The 11,885-nt window shown below is 33.4% G+C and overlaps 1 pseudogene; it reads left to right on the top strand.

The window, feature by feature from the left end:
- The first annotated feature begins 347 nt into the window (after positions 1–347).
- On the top strand, positions 348–10,826 carry LOC110897894 (annotated as a pseudogene).
- The last annotated feature ends 1,059 nt before the right edge of the window (positions 10,827–11,885 follow it).

Genomic DNA, 11,885 nt, shown 5'->3' with positions numbered 1-11,885 from the left:
ATTAATTTGACCCGACTTGAACTATTGAACTGACCCAAAAATTTCTATATCCGTTTCTGTGAAACTGAGACATCTGAAAATAGTGACTCCCCTCCCCCCCTCCCCCCCCCCCCCCCCCCCCCCCCCCTTGTCAGTGGTTCTTTTAGCCACGTATAAGAGGTGTGCAAATAGATTTTTCCAAACCGACCCGATCCGAACCAGACTAAAAAATTATTATGTAGTGATAGATAAAAGACCCAAAAAATTTTCTGCACCCCATAAAAAAAATTTCTGGTTCCGCCACTGATAACACCCTACTCAAATCCCTTATATAAATCACTTTGTCCACCCTTTCATAATACGTGCTCGTGAATTGTCCAACATGGTAGCACTTTTGAAATTATCCTTCAGGGAGGAGGTTGATCTTGTAGTTCTCGTGCTCGCTGCTGTGTTTTCCATCTTATGGCTTATTTGGAAGTTAAAATCCAACAACGGTGGCACCAACCCATCACTTCCACCAGGCCCACGAGGATTACCAATAGTTGGCAATCTTCTATCTCTTGATACTGAACTCCACTCACAGTTTGCCAACCTTGCGAAAACCTACGGTCCAATTATGACGCTTTGGCTTGGTAAAAAAGTGACCATTGTGATCTCCTCCCCGGTCCTGGCCCGTGAGGTGCTAAAAGTTCATGACACCATCTTCGCCAACCGAGATATAACTGCTGCTAGCAAGGTTCGTTAGCATAGTTAATTATACTTCTTGACACCAATCTAATCTTCTTTTAATTCTACATCATTTTCTATTGCCGGACTCAAAAGGAAGGGGCATCAGTTTATGACTTCTTTTTTTTATATAGTGAGTTTGGCAAACCTAACATTGTTTCTAGTCAAATTTCGAGTTAGAAAAATCACCATTTTACGTACCTTAATACAACTATGCCAAAGGCTCTTTGGTAGCAAATTTACCAGTTATGTTTAAGCTTGTTTGCTAGTTATTATTCTATGTATAATTTAAATGTTAGGATAACGATAGATGTTTTATTACTATCATAAGTTGGTTAGTTACATCACTAGCCAGTTAAATTTATGATTATTGTTTTCATTGTAATGTAATATCTTTGTATAAAGAGATATGTTTTTCATTTATTCAACAACCATAAATATTATTTACCAGTATTTATCTCTGAATCCTTACAAGGTTTCATCATACGGTGGGAATGACATCGTATGGTTGCCGTATGGGGATGAATGGCGGGTATTAAGGAAGATCTTGGTTAGTCAGATGCTCACCAAGGAAACATTGGATTCATTTTACTATATTAGACGAAAAGAGATCAGGAACAACATCAAACATGTGTACAACATGCAAGTTGGGTCTCCAGTAAACATTGGGGACTTGATGTTCTTGACCATTATGAATGTAGTTATGGGTATGATATGGGGTGGCACAAAGGATGGGATAGGGTTTGGAGTAGAGTTCAGGAATGTGATAAATGAGGTTACTAGGTTAATGGCTGCACCAAACTTGTCTGATTTTTATCCGGGTTTAGCTTGGTTGGATGTGCAAGGGATTGAAAAGAGTATGAAGGTGGCGATGAAGAAGATTGATGAGATATTTGATAGAATTATTGATGAAAGAAGGAAGATTGATTGTGCTGAAAATAAAGATTTTTTGCAGTTCTTGTTGCAACTTAAAGATGATGGAGAGTCCAAAACGTCAATCACCATAACCCATATCAAAGGCTTGCTACTGGTACTCTCTCTCTCTCAAAAGACTTTTTACTTCTAGACCACCTATAGTGGGTGTAGAATGCCCCAAAAACGCTCCACAATGCCCATCACACCGTCCCTGGGCGTTTTTTTTTTTTTTTGCCTTTTTTTTAATGGTGTTTTCTTTTCCACGCCTAAGATGATTGTGAATGGCCAATAAGATTCTCCCACATCTATCTTGAACCATATTTATATTTATTTAAAAAATAATTGAACAAAAGAGGATAATAATTGAAGGGACAAGAATGGGGCTTGAACCACTACACCCTTTTTGGATGAAAAATCCCCTTGATGACGTGGCATCCATATGACAGAAAATGCCCCTAAAAGGCTTGAACCATTACACATGCTCTTAGAGTTATGTTTCATCACCAATTTACCTCTTTTAATATATTAAAATTTTATTTAACTTATTGTAATAAACAAGTTCATGTGTTAGTATTAGTGATGGATCTAGCCTAAAAATTAAGACATTACATATTTTATCTAGAAGTAGATATCCACAATTTTTTTTGATAAAGTCTAAAGATTAGTATTTTCGCTATTTAATCTTCTAATAATTGATTACCTTTGATTTAATTATGAAATCATTAACGACTTAGAATCTAACATCATATTTCACTTTAATTATGAAATCATTAACGACTTAGAATCTAACATCATATTTCACTTTACCCTGCTGAATGGCCAAACTCTATCCACAAGGTAAGTTAATTAGGTTTAGGGATGTGGGGTAATTAATGAAGAAGTTAAGAGGCGTTTGGACAGTTAAAGATGGTCGAAACCTAATGTTTTGTGCAAACCTCGGGGATGAAAACTTTAGTTTACATATCTAAAAACTAGTTTTCATTATGAAAAAAACTTTTTTATATATATTCAACTGACCAAAAGAAATATATTTATGTATTAAGGACTCGTAGACGTGACTCTGATATTACTGTTGATATTTGTATTATACGTCATGCCCCTTGAAAGCTACGCCTCTGTTTGTATATATGTCAATTTGAAAAAAAGAATTTGGCAGCGGAAGCCAAAAGACATACAACCGTATATAATAACCGTATTGTAAATCTACCAAGAAATATATACAAGCATAAAGAGTATATGAAAAACAAACCTTATGGAAGTTGGAAGGCTTGTTGGTGTAGTGGATGAATGAAGTGAGTACTCACCTCTTATGAGTATCCACACGCAAACAACTGGGCTAGGCACAGGCCACCTAATCAAGAAACTTAGTTTTTCCGGTTGAAACCAAGAACTCTCTTCTCCTCTTCAATCACAAAATTATGTGTGTGCATTGATTATGGTATTTGCAAATCATAGTCATACACACACATTTGCGAAAAGCAATGTTGTCTAGAGGTGCACAAATCAGGTTAGAGTTTTGAACTTAAACCGGGTTCAAACCGGTTTGGAGTGAAGCTTAAAAAAGTCAAACTGGGTTGAGAGTGAAACCGGGTTGGGTTCAACCCGGGTTGGTGGTTTGTAAAATTCAACCCTTAAACCGGGTTCAAACCGGTTTAGAGTGAAGCTTAAAAAAGTCAAACTGGGTTGAGAGTGAAACCAGGTTGGGTTCAACCCGGGTTGGTGGTTTGTAAAATTCAACCCTATAAACCAGTTCGGGTTGTCCAAGTACACTGACTTGTGAGTTGTCACACTTGATCTGTTCATGTTGATTTACTTCTCGGTTTCATTTTAGGAGTTAGATCGGTGTTGGGTCTATGTTGGAGCATTCAAGGATTTCTATCAAGGTTCCTCTTGAGACATCTTGTTGGTCATATTTTGTTTCCTAATTGTGAGTCAAGTTTTGGGTCCTTTTTTAACAAGCTGTTGGATCAGTTCTGTTTAGACATAATGGAAAACATGAAAACATACCTTTGATTGCATCAGTACACGCCAGCAGAGAATCCAGATGGAGACGCAGCAACAGTGTTTGACATGTTTGTCAGCTTGATCTGGTTCCTCCTTAGGGTGCAATCTAATGATGGTGATGATAAGAAACCGACAAGGGAATCGGTTATGGAGAGGAGGTCGATTGATGTTATGAGAGTAATTAGGTTATGTGTCTAACCCTAGAACCTCTACATAAGTCTCCTTATATATGCACCCAGGAGGAAACCATAATTAGTTAATAAGGGTAATTAGGCCCATCAACAATTACCAACTAATTATTTAATAGGATTGTTATATATTTTGATCCATATGATGTAAATGATTATAATGGCTAGATTAAATATAATATAAAATATTTAATCTTACATTCTTCCACTTAGCCGAGTAATCATTTACTATGAGTGTTAGATAAGCCTGATCAGGAGTTAACACTTATTTTAGCCTTAAACAAGTACTATAGCAGAGAAATACAGCCGTTGAATCATTATGCGACTCAGGACCCCCATTAATCATATTATAGCCTTAATTTAAAACCTAATCGTTATGATCAAAATACGCATAAGACCTTTGTTTGATTTGTAACTTTATTTATCTATATGCCATTATGCCGGCTTGACATATTCTTAGAGACATACAAAATCAAACTGATGAGGAAAATTAACTAATACTTAGTCATTCATAGTATGATATGCAATTGCGCACGGCCATTAATTAATACCCGTCTATGAGCTCTCCTAATAAGACTTATGGGTAATAGCCCTTCAGTTATAGGATCCTTAAGCATATCATGAATGTATTCGATACAAAACTTAGTTTCCTCAATTCGTTCATAAATGAATAATTAATTGCGTATCGAAATTTAATGCAGCACCTCTTGAACTGTTACTGTTCAAGGAGTCATGGTAGCTGACTTTATCACACTAATTCTTCAAAACATTAATTATATGGAGTTAATAAACTTATGAGTCCACTGATAAATTTCCAACAACATTTAGTGATTATATTATGTCGTTATAACTTAGGTTGTTGATATCAGTGCATTATGACTCCTCCATGAGATAGGTTTGTCTGCTGACATAAGGATATACCCAAAATTACATTCTATCATCTTTAAATATCACAATTTAGAGTAATAAACCGGTTTGAGTTCTCACTTCTTCTTCAAATTATAGTCTCTCGTTTCTTTTAAAGATATTGTAATACTCCATTAGATGCTACACATTAATCTAGACATATCTAGTGTGTTGCAATGTGAGTAATATCTAAACGAGTATAGACTTAAACTTACATAAGGCTTCCAATTAATGAAGCATAAGGAAATAATTTCATTTATCCTATTATTCTCTAAAGGAGAGCAGTATTTTGTTACATATGTAAGGACCCATTTAATGTTAAACTTATGGAACGAAACTAATGTCCCATTGGGTCTATCTCGGTACGTTATGATATCTATTACATAAGAGACATCTCTGAGATCTATTATATCAAAGTTTGTGTTAACAATGCTTTGACTTATGTAACATATACTTGTCAAAAGAATATCATCTATATAGGCAAGTTTATCTTAGTTGCTCCCACTCATTTTGAGGTAGGTTCATTAATCCACTTGATTCTTGATGAAAATAATTACGTTAGCTTTTCATCACATTATGATGTTTGCATTAACCCATACATGGATATTATTGGCTTACAAATAAAGTGTTCTTTAACCATCAGTTTGAAACTTTAGGTTGTTATCTAACGAACATGTAAATGTGTCAGCCATTTGTTAGGGAAAATTGTTTTTAATGTTCATCTAATGTAGCTTTAAACCATTATAAGCTACTAGAATAGTGATGATCCTCAAAGAAATCTTTGATAATTTATCTCTTCCTAAGAATAACCTTTGACAATCAATCATGCTTCTCAGTGTCTTAACGCTTATATCAGGATTTGGTTTAGTTATGAACACTCTTAGGTAATTCAATCAAATCCTAAACGTTACACGAACACATAAAATCAGTTTTACTAGAAAACTGTTTTATTCCATTCAGATGATTGATTTACGCTAATGGCTTGATTTTAAGAGATAGGATCATTAAACATTTCCAAAAATACATTTCAACTTCATTAGGGAGGTTATGTAATCATCAAATCTAGTAGGCTTTTAAACCTAGATGACCTCCTTAGTTGATTATTGGGTTTATTAGAAGTTTCAGTTTTATGGATTAGCTCTTGGTTAGGTTGCTATCATTTTCATTCTAAGTTTGTAAGAGTTGGTGCAGTATGGTGTACAAGAGGTGTAATCGGAGTTAAATTCGGAGTGAAATTTAATGACACTCTTCCCCCCGCCTCTTGTATTCCTTGCAAGTCATGATAAAGACTTTGACTACTCCTACTGACCTTAGAAATCTTTAGGAACTCAGCATGCTTAGGGTCAATATTTAACGACCAACAAATTCTAATAGAGAAAACAAATTAATGACGTTAGTCGTTGTGATTTCTCTTGTTGAGGATTATGTTAGTTTAGGTAAGAAATCTAAGTGTGCCCACAATTAAGCAACAATGAACCTTTTGTAAGAGTAGCATTAGATTTTAAGGAGACAAGTATTGATGGAACAGTGTCATGATGGAGCGGTGTCTTGTACAAGAGGTGCAAATTTAGGTAATGTAAAATTTTCACTCCCCCACCTCTTGCAACTAGTGCAAGTTATTATTAAGACACTTAATGCTCCCACTGATCTTTAATATCTCTAGAATGCTACAAGAGAAGTTTCAATGAGCTACGTGACGTGGGAGCCTATCACATATACGTTAGACTTTATTTGATTTCTTTTAATGTCCTGATATCATAAGAAACTTTAGGGACATATTTAATAGAAATCTTATTAAGTATATATATGAATAGATTTCTTCTAAGACCGTGGGCCATATCCGACAAAATTTAGATACAAGTTGATAGTCTGTTAAATGATAAATGAATTATGTCTTAATATTCCATTTAGAATAAGTTCCACGAATGTCAATGAATGACTTATGATAGACCCATGCTTATTCCTTAAGCCAAGTCATATTTTAAGGCTTTAACGTCATGATTTAAAATCACTTTAAATGAGATTAGATAAAAAAATCATCCTCATTAACCATGTTATGATTTCTCATGAATTTTAGTTATAATGGATGAAATTTATAAGTCTCATTTACCTTTTGTCAAATTCTCATTTGCATGATGACAAAAGTTGTGAAAAAGTAAGGTATTTCATCTTAGTAATGTTTCTATCTAGATATTTAGAACAAATAAGAGGAGAGTTTAAGATAAGTGTGACTTTATGTTGACTATGTAAACCTCACAACCTTCATAACATTTCTTAATCATGATGCTATATTCTGATTAATCTTTAGAATATATAAGGTATCGAAAGACGTTGTTAGAAGACTGCTTATTATGGTTCTTATAGCCTTAACAATTAATTTTGTCACTAACTCTCATGTTAGTTATTTGTTGACTTCTGGTAAGGAAACTTTTAAAACTAGAGTCAACTAATCATGTGTTAATAGGAATATTAAAGAATTATCAGACTTAAATATCATTAGTAAGTTACTATCTAATTAATTTATCCAACTGTTTTTTAGAATAATGGATAGTCTCGTTGCTTATGCCTAGTCTAATGACATAATTATGCAGTGAGATTTTCCCTTGAAGAACCGTAACGTTGGGATTAGCACTTGTAATTTGTCTATGGACCTTAGAACAATCCTCCCTTAAGGTTTTAGTGGTTGTAAGGTGAATAACATCTTATTTTCCAGTTTCAAATATTTATTTCTATGTACATATGTTGCTTATCAACACACTCGTTATACTTTGGTATTTTTGAGTGTTATAGTTGATTTATAAGGCATCAAATTGTATAAGTGAAAATCTTAGTATGTAATGTACTGGAAAAATATACTTATTTCCATGTGTAAGCCCTTAACTTTATGGGTCATGGTATTGTACATTGTTATGTATTCACGTATACCACTTAGCTTTATAATTTATAATTTTAAATGAAGGCATGCATCTTAGGAGTTCTAGTGATTATTCCACAATTATAGATTAGTCTTAGGAAAGACCTAATCTGGAATAACCTTTTAGTGACAGCACTTATGTTACAGAGTTCTTGATTATCATAAGAGACATCATGTTTGATTTGTCCTATTCATCATGCTCTACTTTTCTTCTGTAGTGCTTTATCAGAAGAGAGCAATAGGATCATCGTGTCTTAAGATATAATCAAGGATTTAATTTAAGAGCTAGTTCTTATAGAAACTTTAAGCAAAACATATTAGATTAAGGAATTAGAGTGGATGAAATATAGATTTATAGAAGAAAATTATAGTGAGTAAAATTATGGATACTAAGAATAAGGCAAACAAAATGATCACAAAAATTAATTGAGAATCATTAATATAAGGATCATTATGTGAAGAGGTTGTGATATGTCTATTACTAACATCAAAATAATAGACTACTTAAAGTTCTACTTAAACGAAGACAAAACAACTTTGGCCAGGAGTGTAATCATTTAAGCATGTGTGCAAAGTGGTTGTAACAAATCAGCTTTGGCCAGAAATTGAGACAATCACTTTAGTTATGCACTTGTTAAGTATGCCATCTATGAAGGAATTAAATCAGCTTTGGCCAGATATTAAGACATTCATGTTTATGATGCACACTTAACATAGCTTTCGTAATACTTGAACGATAAGTATATGCATCAAATCAGCTTTGGCCAGAAGTGACACATCAGAAGCTCATTCAAGTTAAGCCATTTTGGTTTTGTAAAACATTATTTGATCCTTATTAATTAACTAAGTAATTACAAAAACCAATCATTTAATAGCAAACCACCTGTTAGCGCTAAATCTTAGTTCACATTAAACAGCCTAAAATAATGAGGTTTCGAGTGAGATCTCGAGTCAAGTTATGAGGTCTCGAGTGAGATCTCGAGTCAAGTCTCGACTCAGCTTATAACATTATGAGGTCTCGACTCATTAATGGTCTCGAGTCGTAACCTCAGTGTCTCGGGTGGTTAAAACTTATCTTGAAACTTCTGTTACAGCTATTAATGTGAAAACATAACCGAAAATTCGAATTGTTAGGGATTTTGAGATATGGTTTCCTGTTTTAGTGTTGATCTAATTTTATCATAATATTTCGAAAATTTTATCTGATTGTCTATTAACAGATTTTGAAAATCTTTAGAATGCAAAACAGATCAAAACAGGAAATAACACTCAAAAATCCAAATTATATTCCAAAACATAAAGGAATCTTCGAATTTTCCTAAGAACATATGATGAACCCTAAAAATAAAACATAAATTCTGGAACCCGAAACCTGAAAATTTAAGGCTTTTAAAACAGATTTCGGACATCAATATTAACCATATGATTTCGAGTGAACTTTTAATTATCCTTTTTCCAAAAAAAAAAATGATTTCGGCACATATGACTCAAAACCAGCCGTGAATTTTATTGAGTTTTCAAAACTTCTGTTTTCCAGATTTCAATCCCAGAATAATGGATACGAAAACGGAACTGACTAATCAACATATGCTCTGATACCACATGTTGGATCAGTTCTGTTTAGACATAATGGAAAACATGAAAACATACCTTTGATTGCACCAGTACAGGCCAGCAAAGAATCCAGATGGAGACGCAGCAACAGTGTTTGACATGTTTGTCAGCTTGATCTGGTTCCTCCTTAGGATGCAATCTAATGATGGTGATGATAAGTAACCGACAAGGGAATCGGTTATGGAGAGGAGGTCGATTGATGTTATGAGAGTAATTAGGTTATGTGTCTAACCCTAGAACCTCTACATAAGTCTCCTTATATATGCACCCAGGAGGAAACCCTAACTAGTTAATAAGGGTAATTAGGCCCATCAACAATTACCAACTAATTATTTAATAGGATTGTTATATATTTTGATCCATATAATGTAAATGATTATAATGGCTACTAGATTAAATATAGTATAAAATATTTAATCTTACACAAGCAAGATGCCAAATTGGTTTCCAAGTTCAAGTTTAAGTCAAAGTCTTAGTAGTTTTCAACCTTAGAGTGCATTTTGTTTTCTGAACAAAATCAAAATCAGAGTTAATCTTACAAGGCTATAAAGGTTACAACCTTTGAAATTTATTCATATTTCGTAGCATCCCAGACGGTTTTGTTCAAGAGTGAAAGGTGTTAAAAAGTCAATTTCAAGTTGTTATTGGGTAGCTTCAGTGTCTCAATGAGATTATATATTAATGTTTATCTTCTCAATAGAATTTCTACTTTGCCAAACAAAGTGAAACAATGTGAATGTCTGTGAAGTCTAAGTATAGTTGTAACATATTTTTTGAAACGGTTTAGACATGCCTGCATGTTATACTAACTTTTTATGAAAATTTGGCCAATATGGCAGGACATGATTATTGGAGGAACCAACACAACCTCAAGCACACTTGAGTTTGCCCTAGCTCACATGATCGACAGTCCCGAGATCCTCAATAAGGCCCATCAAGAACTTGATGAAATTGTCGGTAAAGGCAACATTGTTGAAGAATCCCACATAAAAAACCTACCTTACATGCACGCGATCATGAAAGAAGTTCTACGTTTACACCCATCAGTTCCACTCCTATTGCCACATAGTCCAAGCGAGTCATGTGTTATTGGTGGCTAGACGGTCCCAAAAGGTGCTCGAGTCTTTGTTAATGTATGGGCAATACATAGAGAGCCTACAATTTGGGAAAATCCTTTGGAGTTTTGACCAGAAAGGTTTCTGGATCATAAGCTGGATTATAGTGAGAGTGGCTTCAACTATTTCCCATTTGGATCAGGCCGCCGAATATGTCCTGGGGCTATGATGGGTGAGAGGATGTTTATGTATTTACTTTCTTCACATGTTCATTCATTTGATTGGAGATCGGGTGAAGGAGAGAAGATTAGGTTATCTGAAAAGTTTGGGACTGTAGTGAGGAAGAAAGAGCCTCTTATGGCAATTCCAACACCAAGGTTGCATGGCTCGTCTATATACGAGTAATGTCCGAGTTATTGACATTACGTAGTGTCAACTACCGACATAACATACATGATCCGGAGTTAATATAAAACTCTTATCATCATGAATATATGTAGCACATACAATATTATCCTTTGAGTGTTCCATGCATCTATCAATGATCAGTTGGGCTCTTCAAGCAATTAAGTTGTTACGTATATGATAATAATGATATGTTAAGTACTTAAGTGCCTTAGGATAATGTTATTCTCTTGGGAAACGATTGGATTCACATGCATTTAGTTATTTATTAAAATGTTACTTCTGTGATAATAATGATATGTCAAGTGTCGTAAGATAATGTTATTATCTTGGAAAAGGATTGGATTCACATGCATTTAATAATTTATTAAAATGCTATGTGAAATAATAATAATAATAATAATTGTATTTAAAGAGCGTTGAAATCGCGATGGCCCCAGTTAATTAGAAACTTAGGGTCTGTTTGGTATGGGGTAATGAAATGGATGAGAGAATGGAATGGACCAGGTAATGCAATGGACAACGGAATGAAATGGATCATTCCATTCCATTGTGATGTTTGGTTACTCATATGAGAATAGAATACAATTTAATAAGCAAAAAAGATGAAGTAACGAAACACAATTGTATTAAAACCGACAAAAATAATTTTTTTTTTCCGAACAGTAAAAATATAATTGCCTCAATAATAATAATAATAATAATGATAATAATAATAATAATAATAATAATAATATATTAATGGTAAAAAATTAATAATAAATTTTTTGATATATATTAATATTAGTATGAATAATAATAATAATAATAATAATAATAATAATAATAATAATAATAATAATAATAATAATAATAATAATAATAATAATAATAATATATTTCTTTTCATTCCTACTCTTTGAAGGAATGGAAAAAAAACATCCTCATACCAAGGAATGGAAATTGTTATATTTGGAAGGAGTTACATTCCTTTGGAATGCACCATTCCATTACCATATGATAACCAAACATGTTTCTTTTTATTCCATCAGAATGATCCATTCCATTCCACCTTCTATTCCTTCATACCAAACGTTACCTTAATGTATTTAAAGAGTTTTGAAATTGACATGCCCAGTTAATTAGAAACTTAATAATATTTTTTTGAATGGATATCAAATATTTATTTATTCTATACTA

This window comes from Helianthus annuus, chromosome 13 (genome assembly GCF_002127325.2).
Source record: "Helianthus annuus cultivar XRQ/B chromosome 13, HanXRQr2.0-SUNRISE, whole genome shotgun sequence".
In the NCBI taxonomy this organism is placed as follows: domain Eukaryota; kingdom Viridiplantae; phylum Streptophyta; class Magnoliopsida; order Asterales; family Asteraceae; genus Helianthus; species Helianthus annuus.
Note: the sequence above shows the minus strand (reverse complement) of the source record. Positions and strands in the feature narration are given on the sequence as shown.